The following is an 11,403-nucleotide window of genomic DNA, read 5'->3' as shown; positions in this document are numbered from 1 at the left end:
CATTTTGAGGACAGCGAGATGACCCCAAGGTCCTGTCTTGATGAAGACAGTGAGTTGAACCTACTGACCAGCAGGTGTGAGACAACCTCTGTGTAGTCGCTGCCTCAATCAGTTTGACTTCTTCGGTCTCAACTTAAAGCCGAAAGGCTTGCTTCAGCTCAGCTCCGACTTGAATTCAAAGATGCAATGTAGATGTCAGAGGACTTCCGTGCACACCATCATGCCTTAAATCTAGTGTTGATGCATCTATCATTGACACAACTGAGGTCTACTCAGCGTCTTCAGGTGTTTGGGGGGGCCCGACCTGGCCAGGCCTAGTGCCTTCTGAAGTGCTCTCAGTTTTGTATAGTCTTTTGTCGGCGCGTTTATTTGCACTGGTGGCGAACTTTGATGCCCAGTGGATGTAATATGTGTGATAGCCGTGATAGCCTAGCGTAAGTTGCTTGCTTATTTATTTCCTTGTTGTCTTGTTTATTTGTTTGCTTCTAGTCATTGCAGTTCTTTTTCCGCGGTTTGCTAGTGGCTGCATTAACCTATTTTTTAAAACTAGGCCACAATAAGCATGGGCTAATATTTACTGTAGTGACACTGGGCCTCCTACGGGTCGTAGAAACAGTGGGCCTTCTACGGCCGTAGAAACAATGGGCCTTCTACGGGCCGTAGAAACAATGGGCCTTATACGGGCAGTATGATCGATGGCCAAACATGGGCCAATAACAGGCCGCATTATGGCCGTAAACGGGCTAGAGTTGGAATCGTCCGTTCATGGGCCGACCATAACGGGCCATCGTTAATAGGCCGTATTTGATGACGCTATGAAAACGGCCCAATGTATTAATGGACCACAAATGGGCCGACTATAACCACGGGCTGAATTTGGCCCACAAGCAGAAAATGACAGTAACGGGCCGTAAGTAAACGAATGCTGGAAATGAGCCCAAGAATAAATGGGCTCTGAGAAGGCCGAAAGATAACATGGGCTGGAAACGGCCCAACGGAATAACGGGCCGTTAATGGGTATAAAGTGATACACTGTTCATCACGGGCCAGTTTCACCACGGGCCGTTAATGGGTGTAAAGTGATACAATGTTCATTACGAGCCAGTTTCACCACGGGACGTTAGTAGGCCAAGAGTTACATAGGGCCTCATATGGGCTGAAAGACGTCATGGGCCATACATGGGCCAGAAGTCAAAATGGGTTGGAATCATATTGGATGGCCCAGATGACGCTACTGGGCCTAATTCAGATAGGGCGTAATGGGCCTTGGGTTAGCGGGCTGTAAATGGGCTATATTCGAACAGGCCGTTAATAGGCTTTCCATGGGCCGGCCTGCCAGCTTTTGACCAAGTCAAACGGGCCAGCCTTTACACAGGAATGGGCCTCTGTTGGGCCATGCCACGTGTCGACGTATCATAGGCGCCTATCTGACCCACTGACGAGCTAACACATGTTTCGTCCGGCCAATAAGAATTTTACACATGGAAATTTCCCATTGGTCGGGGTTGTTAACGTGTTATCGGATCCAAAACCCGACCCGATAGCTTAACGGCGTTCCGTTACGGTGGATGCCACGTGTCGGTCACCCTTGACGAAAGCACTTCTATGACGCACGATTTATCGTCATGGAAGTGGACACTTCCGTGATGATAATTTTGGTGATGTCATGGAACACTTCTACGACAGCACAGGTATGACCATCTTGATTCTATCATAAATTTGTCATGGATGTACATGCATGACAAAAAAAGCGACATACTGTGACAAACACGTATCATCACGGAAGTGTATTTTTTTGTAGTGCCCCTTCCTAGGCCTCGCCGTCGTCCACCGCCCTGGTGCTCTCAGCGCGGTGTGGTCAACGTGGTCAAGGAACGACTTCCATTGGAAGAGTACTGTCGTGGAGAGGCTGACAGATGGGTCCACGGCAGCCACAAGGAAGTGCCTCCTTATTACGCGGGAAATAATTATTCCTCCACCTGACAGTAGGGACCCACCGAATGGGCCACCGTATTTGGCAAAAAAAACATTTCCAGCTGACTGCTGGGACCCACCGGATGGGCCACCGTATTTCGTGAAAAAAAGTTCCCCCCGCTGTCAGCTCGGACCCACCGGAAGTGCCTCCTTATTACGCACAAAAAATGAATACTCCCCCTCCTGGTTGGGACCCACCTTGGTGGGAGGCTGACTTGTGGGCCTACTAAGTTGACGAGGCCAGAGTGCTTTGTGAACTTAGTCAATATGAACGATTCTAGCTCCAGTGATCGTACGATGTCCATCCAACGACAGTAGTGCTTCTTCAACCTCTGGTCTTCCTACTCCAGCCGCCCAAAGCAACGCCGGTCGTGTCGCATGCTCCTGCCTCCTGTGGCCGGCTATGCAGCCGCGGAGGCCTCATCGCCCCCGACTATTCCCACCGCTGGCCAGGCCATCCCTCTACTCACCCACACCCCATGTTATTCTGCGGCGGCCTCACACCGCAGCGAACCAGTGAACCCTCGTACTCCTCTACGCGTGGGCATCCACTATCGCGTCGTCCCCTTCCTAGGCCTCGGCATCGTCCATCGTCCTGGTGCTCTCGGCGCGGCGTGGTCAACGTGGTCAAGGGACGGCTTCCATCAGACGTGGACTGTATGTGGAGAGGCTGACAGCTGGGTCCACGGCCGCAATAAGGAAGTGACTCCTTATTATGCACAAAATAATTATTCCTCCACCTGACAGCGGGGACCCACCGAACGGGCCACCGTATTTCTCAAAGAAAACATTTCCCCCTAATTGCTGGGACCCACCAGCTACATCTTCGCACGCAAGGAAGTGCGTCCGGGCAAAAAAAATGATTCACCCCCCTGACAGCTGGGACCCACCAGCTACATCTTCGCACGCAAGGAAGTGCCTGACAGTCGGGACCCACCTGGTCGAAGCATACATAGCTTTGTCATTCTGGTCGCGAACGTGTACGTACATACTGGTCGATGTAGAGGCGCGCACGTGTCCTAGCAGAGGCGCCCACGTAGCATGTACACGTACATACAGCGGCCAGAGTGCAGGAAAGTAAATACGGCCACGTACGTACATACGGGCGGGGTCTCGAACGCCTACTCGCACGTACGTACGACCAAGGCTCGTGTACATGGCCGGGTCAGAACAAAGAAACAGTGTCATCGTTGTGTTCATGGGGAGCCAACCGGCTGGGTCGGAACGGAATGCGTCGTTGTGTTCATCGGGAGGGCTTGGACGGAACATCCGATGGAAACGAGGCCTGGCGTACCGCAGAACGGAGGAAACGGCCTTGTGTTCGACCAGCCATGTTCGAAACGGTGTCCTGTTCATCGGGAGTGGTCTGGCATACTGCAAAACAGAGGAAACGGACCTCCTACGGTCAAAACGGGGGTCCTGTTGATCGGGAGGGGTGTGGCGTACCGCAAAACGAAGGAAACGGACTTGTGTTGGAGCGCTACGGTCGAAACGGGGGTCCTGTTCATCGGGAGGGGTGTGGCGTACCGCAAAACGGGACTCCACGGGACACTGTTCATCTCCACCGTACTGTTCATCCACCGTCGACCTCCTCCAACCTCCACCTGTGACTGTTCATCCACGGGCTCCTATTCATCCAGCCACCACCGCGTGCTACTCCACCGGCTACTTTTCAACCAACCCTCTCCACGGGATCCTGTACAACCACCCCTCCACGGGCTACTATTCATCTAGCCCTCCACCGTCTACTATTCATCCTTCCCTCCACGGGGTGGTCCTGTTCATCCAGCCCTCCACAGGGTCTTGTTCATCCAGCCCCAACCGGCTCGATCGATCGGGGTCCTGTTTATCCAGAGGCAACACCACGGGGTCCTGTTCATCCACCCCCACCAGGAACTGTTCATCCAACCCCCCCAGCAACGCTCACTGTTCATCCAGAGGCAGCATCGATCGGCTTCAGTTAGTAGCAGTAGCAAAGGAATCGCTCGATCGGGTTCAGTTAACAGCCATCGATCGATTTCTCGGGTTCAGTAACGCGTAGCCTGCAGTGCAATCGCTCGGGTTCATTTAGAGCCCAACGCCTTGCTCGGGTTCAGTTAGCCCAACACCTCGCACCCACGCATGTGCGTGTACGAGAGAAACGAGCATCGCTCGGCCCCGACCACCCACCGTAACCGGGAACACCCTCATATTTTCCTCGCCCTCGCTTCTACCACGGTTTTTTCCGTCATGGACGGCCCAAAGAATGTCATGTAGCCGAGTCTCCGGCCTGCCTAGGATGAAAAGCGCATTTTGTGTCATGATTTTTTGTCGTAGAAGTAGGACCCCACCACATCTATGTTGATACCGTGTTTTGTCACAATTATTGTCATAGAAGTGTCATAAGTATGACAGAAAAAAATTCGTTCGGCCCAAAATGTCACGGATGTGTCTTTTTTTGTAGTGATTGCCTCTTTGATGAATCGTGAGTAGTTTACCACAGACCTTCGGGTCCATAGCTATTAGCTAGATGGCTTCTTCTCTCTCTTTGATTCTCAATACAAAGTTCTCCTCGATGTTCTTGGAGATCTATTCGATGTAATACTCTTTTGTGGTGTATTTGTCGATATCCGATGAATTGTGGATTTATGAAGAAGATTATCTATGAATATTATTTGGTTCTTCTCTGAATTCTTATATGCATGATTTGATATCTTTGCAAGTCTCTTCGAATAATCGGTTTAGTTTGGCCTACTAGATTGATCTTTCTTGCAATGGGACAAGTGCTTAGCTTTGGGTTCAATCTTGTGGTGTCCTTTCCCAGTGACAGTAGGGACAACAAGGCACGTATTGTATTGTTGCCATCGAGGATAAAAAGATGGGCTTTATATCATATTGCTTGAGTTTATCCTTCTACATCATCTCATCTTGCTTAATGAATTACTCCGTTCTTATGAACTTAATACTCTAGATGCATGCTGGATAGAGGTCGATGTGTGGAGTAATAGTAGTAGATGCAGAATCGTTTCGATCTACTTGACATGGACCTGATGCCTATATTCATGATCATTGCCTTAGATATCTTCATAACAATGCGCTTTTCTATCAATTGCTTGGCAGTAATTTGTTCACCCACCGTAATACATGCTATCTTGAGAGAAGCCACTAGTGAAACCTATGGCCCCCGGGTCTCTTTCCTATTATATTACATCTCTTTTATTTACATCACATCTCGTTTACTATTTTGCAATCTTTACTTTCCAATCTATACAACAAAAATACCAAAAATATTTACTTTACTATCTCTATTAGATCTCACTTTTGTGAGTGACTGTGAAGGGATTAACAACCCCTTTATCGCTTTGGTTGCGAGGTTCTTGATTGTTTGTGCAGGTACTAGGTGACTTGTGCATTGTCTCCTACTGGATTGATACCTTGGTTCTCAAAACTGAGGGAAATACTTACGCTACTTTGTTGCATCACCCTTTCCTCTTTAAGGGAAAACCAACGCATGCTCAAGAGGTAGCAAGAAGGATTTCTAACGCCGTTGCCGGGGAGATCTATGCCAAGTGAATACATACCAAGCACCCACCATAAACTCTTCTCCCTCGCATTACATTATTTGCCATTCGCCTCTCGTTTTCCCCTCCGCCACTTCTTAAACGTTTTTCAAAAACCTTTGCCTTTTCTTCGCCCCTCTTCCGTTCGTCTCTTTTCGCTTGCTTCTTGTGTGCTTGTGTGTTGGATTGACTATTTGTCACGATGGCTCAAGATAATACTAAATTATGTGACTTTTCCAATACCAACAACAATGATTTTATTATCACTCCGATTGTTCCTACTACCGATGCTGAATCTTGTGAAATTAATACCGCTTTGTTGAATCTTGTTATGAAAGATCAATTTTCTGGCCTTCCTAGTGAAGATGCCGCTACCCATCTAAACAACTTTGTTGATTTGTGTGATATGCAAAAGAAGAAATATTATCAGGTTGAAGCCTTTTGACATAAGTGTCACAACCCCAAACTTTAAGAAATGGCAGCTTATGTTTCTTGCCAAACCATAGTTCATAAGGTGTCGTCTCAACGTATTTAGATGGTGCCCTATTTAATGTGAATGTAGCTATCTCTAATGCATAACCCCAAAACAATAGTGGTAAATCGGTAAGAGACATCATAGATCGTACTATATCTAATAAAGTACGATTACGACGTTCGGACACACCATTACATTATGGTGTTCCAGGTGGCATGAGTTGTGAAACTATTCCACATTGTTTTAAATGGATGCCAAACTCGTAACTCAAATATTCACCTCTGTGATCAGATCATACACACTTTATTTTCTTGTTACGATGATTCTCCACTTCACTCTGAAATTCTTTGAACTTTTCAACTATTTTAGACTTGTGTTTTTCATCAAGTAGATATACCCATATCTACTCAAATCATCTGTGAAGGTCAGAAAATAACGATACCCGCGGTTAGCCTCAACACTCATCGGACCGCATACATTGGTATGTATTATTTCCAATAAGTCATTAGCTTGCTCCATTGTTCCAGAGAATGGAGTTTTAGTCATCTTGCCCATGAGGCTTGGTTCGCAAGTATCAAGTGATTCCAAAAGTCCATCAGCATGGACTTTCTTCATGCGCTTTACACCAATATGACCTAAACGACAGTGCCACAAGTATGTTGCACTATCATTATCAACTTTGCATATTTTGGCATCTATATTATGAATATGTGTATTACTACGATCGAGATTCAATAAACCATTTACATTGGGTGTATGACCGTAGAAGGTTTTATTCATGTAAACAGAACAACAATTATTCTCTGACTTAAATGAATAATCATATTGCAATAAACACGATCCAATCTTGTTTATGCTAAACGCAAACACCAAATAACGTTTATTTAGGTTCAACACTAATCCCGAAAGTATAGGGAGTGTGCGATGATGATCATATCAATCTTGGAACCACTTCCAACACACATCGTCACCTCACCCTCAACTAGTCTTCGTTTATTCTGCAACTCCTGTTTCCAGTTACTAATCTTAGCAACTGAACAGGTATCAAATACCCATGGGCTACTTGGAGCACTAGTGAGGTACACATCAATAACATGTATATCAAATATACCCTGTTTCACTTTGCCATCCTTCCTATCCACCAAATATTTGGGGTAGTCCCGCTTCTAGTGACCATTTCCTTTGCTGCAGAATCACTCAGTTTCAGGCTTGGGTCTAGTTTTGGGCTTCTTCTCGGGAGTGGCAACTTGCTGGCCATTCTTCTTGAAGTTCCCTTTTTCCCCTTGCCCTTTTTCTTGAAACTAGTGGTCTTGTTTAACCATCAACACTTGATGCTCTTTCTTGATTTCTACCTTCGCCGAATTCAGTATTGCGAAGAGCTCGGGAATCGTTTTCATCATCCCTTGCATATTATAGTTCATCACGAAGTTCTAGTAGCTTGGTGATAGTGACTAGAGAACTCTATCAATCACTATCTTATCTGGAAGATTAACTCCCACTTGATTCAAGCTATTGTAGTACCCAGACATTCTGAGTACATGCTCATTGACTGAGCTATTCTCCTCCATCTTGTAGGCAAAGTACTTATCAGAGGTCTCATACCTCCCGATACGGGCATGAGTCTGAAATACAAATTTCAGCTCTTGGAACATCTCATATGCTCCGTGGCGTTCAAAACATTTTTGAAGTCTTGGTTCTAAGCCTTAAAGCATGGTGCACTAAACTATCAAGTAGTCATCATATCGAGCTTGCCAAACGTTCATAACGTATGCATCTGCTCCTACAATAGGTTTGTCACCTAGCGGTGCATTAAGGACACAATTCCTTTGTGCAGCAATGAGGATAATCCTCATATCACGGACCCAGTCCGCATCATTGCTACTAACATCTTTCAACTTAGTTTTCTCCAGGAATATATCAAAAAACAGGGGAACTACATCACAAACTATTGATCTACAACATAGATATGCAAATACTATGAGGCCTAAGTTCATGATAAATTAAGTTCAATTAATCAAATTACTTAAGAACTCCCATTTAGATAGACATCACTCAAGTCATCTAAATGATACGTGATCCAAATCAACTAAACCATGTCCGATCACACGTGAGATGGAGTAGTCATCAATGGTGAACATCTCTATGTTGATCATCTCTACTATATGATTCACATTCAACCTTTCGGTCTCCAGTGTTCTGAGGCCATGTCTGTACATGCCAGGCTCGTCAAGTTTAAACCGACTATTCTGCATGTGCAAAACTGTCTTGCACCCATTGTATGTGAAAGTAGAGTCTATCACACCCGATCATCACATGGTGTCTCAACACGATGAACTGTCGCAACGGTGCATGCTTGGGAGAACACTTATACCTTGAAATTTTAGTTAAGGGATCATATTATAACGCTACCTCCGTAGTAAGAAAAATAAGATGCATAAAAGATAAACATCAAATGCAATCAAAAAAAATGTGACATGACATGGCCATCATCATCTTGTGCTTTTGATCTCCATCTCCAAAGCATCGTCATGATCTCCATCGTCATCGGCTCGACACGTTGATCTGCATCGTAGCGTCGTGGTCGTCTCGCCAACTATTGCTTCTATAACTATCGCTAACGCATAGTGATAAAGTAAAGCAATTACATGGCGTTTGCATTTCGTACAATAAAGAGACAACCATAAGGCTCATGCCGGTTGTCAGATTTCTTGCAAAACATGATCATCTCATACAATAACGTTTATCACATCACGTCTTGACCATAGCACATCACAACATGCCCTGCAAAAACAAGTTAGACGTCCTCTACTTTGTTGTTGCAAGTTTTACGTGGCTGCTATGGGCTTCTAGCAAGAACTGTTCTTACCTACGCATCAAAACCACAACGGTGATTTATCAAGTTTGTTGTCTTAACATTCAACAAGGACCGGACGCAGTCAAATTCGATTCAACTAAAGTAGGAGAAACAGACACCCGCCAGCCACCTTTATGCAAAACTAGTTGCATGTATGTCGATGGAACCGGTCTCATTAACGTGGTCATGTAAGGTTGGTCTGGGCCGCTTCATCCAACAATACCGCCGAATCAAATAAGACATTGGTGGTAACAGTATGACTATCACCGCCCACAACTCTTTGTGTTCTACTCATGCATATCATCTATGCATAGACCTGGCTCGGATGCCACTGTTGGGAAACGTAGCATGCAATTTCAAAAAAAAAATCCTACGCTCACGCAAGATCTATCTAGGAGATGCATAGCAACGAGAGGGGGAGAGTATGTCCATGTACCCTCGTAGACCGAAAGCGGAAACGTTTGACAACGCGGTTGATGTAGTCGAACTTCTTCTAGATCCGTTCAGCGCAATGAACGTACGGCACCTCTGAGTTCTGCACACATTCAGCGCAATGGCGTCCCTCACCTTCTTGATCCCTCAAGGTGTCGAGGATGTAGAGGAGTTCCGTCAGCACGACGGCATGGTGACGGTGATGGTGAAGTGATTCCTGCAGGGCTTCGCCTAAGCACCGCAAAACTATACACTACAAAAAAAGACACATCTGTGACATTTTGGGCCGAACGAAAAAAAATATGTCATGCTTATGACACTTCTATGACGATAATTGTGACAAAACCCAGTATAATCATAGATGTGGTGGGCTCCTACTTCTATGACAAAAAATAATGACAGAAAATGGGCTTTTCGTCCTGGGCGGGGCGGAGACGCAGCTGCATGACATTCTTTGGGCCGTCCATGACAGAGAAAACCGTGGTAGAAGCGAGGGCGAGGAAAATATTGGGGGAGTTCCCGGTTACGGTGGGTGGTCGGGGCCGAGTGATGCGCGTTTCTGTCGTATGTATGCGCGTGTGTGCGAGGCGTTGCGCTCTAACTAAACCCGAGCGAGGCGTTTGGCTCTAACTGAACCCGAGCAATTGCACTGTGATACGTCTCCAACGTATCTATAATTTTCTATTGTTCCATGCTATTATATTATCTGTTTTGGATGTTAATGGGCTTTATTTTACACTTTTATATTATTTTTGGGACTAACCTATTAACTGGAGGCCCGGCCCAAATTGCTGTTTTTTTTGCCTATTTCAGTGTTTCACAGAAAAAGAATATCAAACGGAGTCCAAACGGAATGAAACCTTTGGGAGCATGATTTTTGGGACAAACGTGATCCAGAGGACTTGCAATGGACGTCAAGCAACCAACGAGGTGGCCACGAGGCAGGGGGCGCGCCTACCCCCCTGGGCGCGCCCTCCCCCCTCGTGGCTCCACCGACCTACTTCCTCCTCCTATATATACCTACGTACCCCCAAAACATCTCGGAGCAACACGAAACCCTATTTCCACCACCGCAACCTTCTGTACCCAAGAGATCCCATCTTGGGGCCTTTTTCAGAGCTCCGCCGGAGGGGGAATTGATCACGGAGGGCCTCTACATCAACTCCATGGCCCCTCTGATGATGTCTGAGTAGTTTACTTCAGACCTTCGGGTCCATAGTTATTAGCTAGATGGCTTCTTCTCTCTCTTTGGATATCTAAACAAGGTTATCCTCGATCTTCTTGGAGATCTATTCGATGTAACTCTTTTTGCAGTATGTTTGTCGAGATCCGATGAATTGTGGGTGTATGATCAAGATTATCTATGAACAATATTTGAATCTTCTCTAAATTCTTTTATGTATGATTGGTTATCTTTGCAAGTCTCTTCGAATTATCAGTTTGGTTTGGCCTACTAGATTGATCTTTCTTCCAATGGGAGAAGTGCTTAGCTTTGGGTTCAATCTTGCGGTGCTCGATCCCAGTGATAGAAAGGGAAATGACATGTATTTATTGTTTCCATCAAGGATAAAAAGATGGGGTTAATATCATATTGCATGAGTTTATCCCTCTACATCATGTCATCTTTCTTAAAGCGTTACTCTCTTCTTATGAACTTAATACTCTAGATGCATGCTGGATAGCGGTCGATGTGTGGAGTAATAGTAGTAGATGCAGGCAGGAGTCAGTCTACTTGTCACGGTCGTGATGCCTATATACATGATCATACCAAGATATTCTCATAACTATGCTCAATTCTATCAATTGCTCGACAGTAATTTGTTCACCCACCATAATACTTATGCTATCTTGAGAGAAGCCACTAGTGAAACCTATGGCCCCCGGGTCTATTTTCTATCATACAAGTTTCCAATCTATTTTATTTTGCAATATTTACTTTCAATTTATATCATAAAATACCAAAAATATTTATCTTATTATTTTATTATCTCTATCAGATCTCACTCTTGCAAGTGGCCGTGAAGGGATTGATAACCCCTTTATCGCGTTGGTTGCGAGGTTCTTATTTGTTTGTGTAGGTACGAGGTGACTTGTGCATGGTCTCCTACTGGATTGATACCTTGGTTCTC

This window comes from Triticum dicoccoides, chromosome 4A (assembly GCF_002162155.2).
Source record: "Triticum dicoccoides isolate Atlit2015 ecotype Zavitan chromosome 4A, WEW_v2.0, whole genome shotgun sequence".
Lineage (NCBI taxonomy): Eukaryota > Viridiplantae > Streptophyta > Magnoliopsida > Poales > Poaceae > Triticum > Triticum dicoccoides.
Note: the sequence above shows the minus strand (reverse complement) of the source record.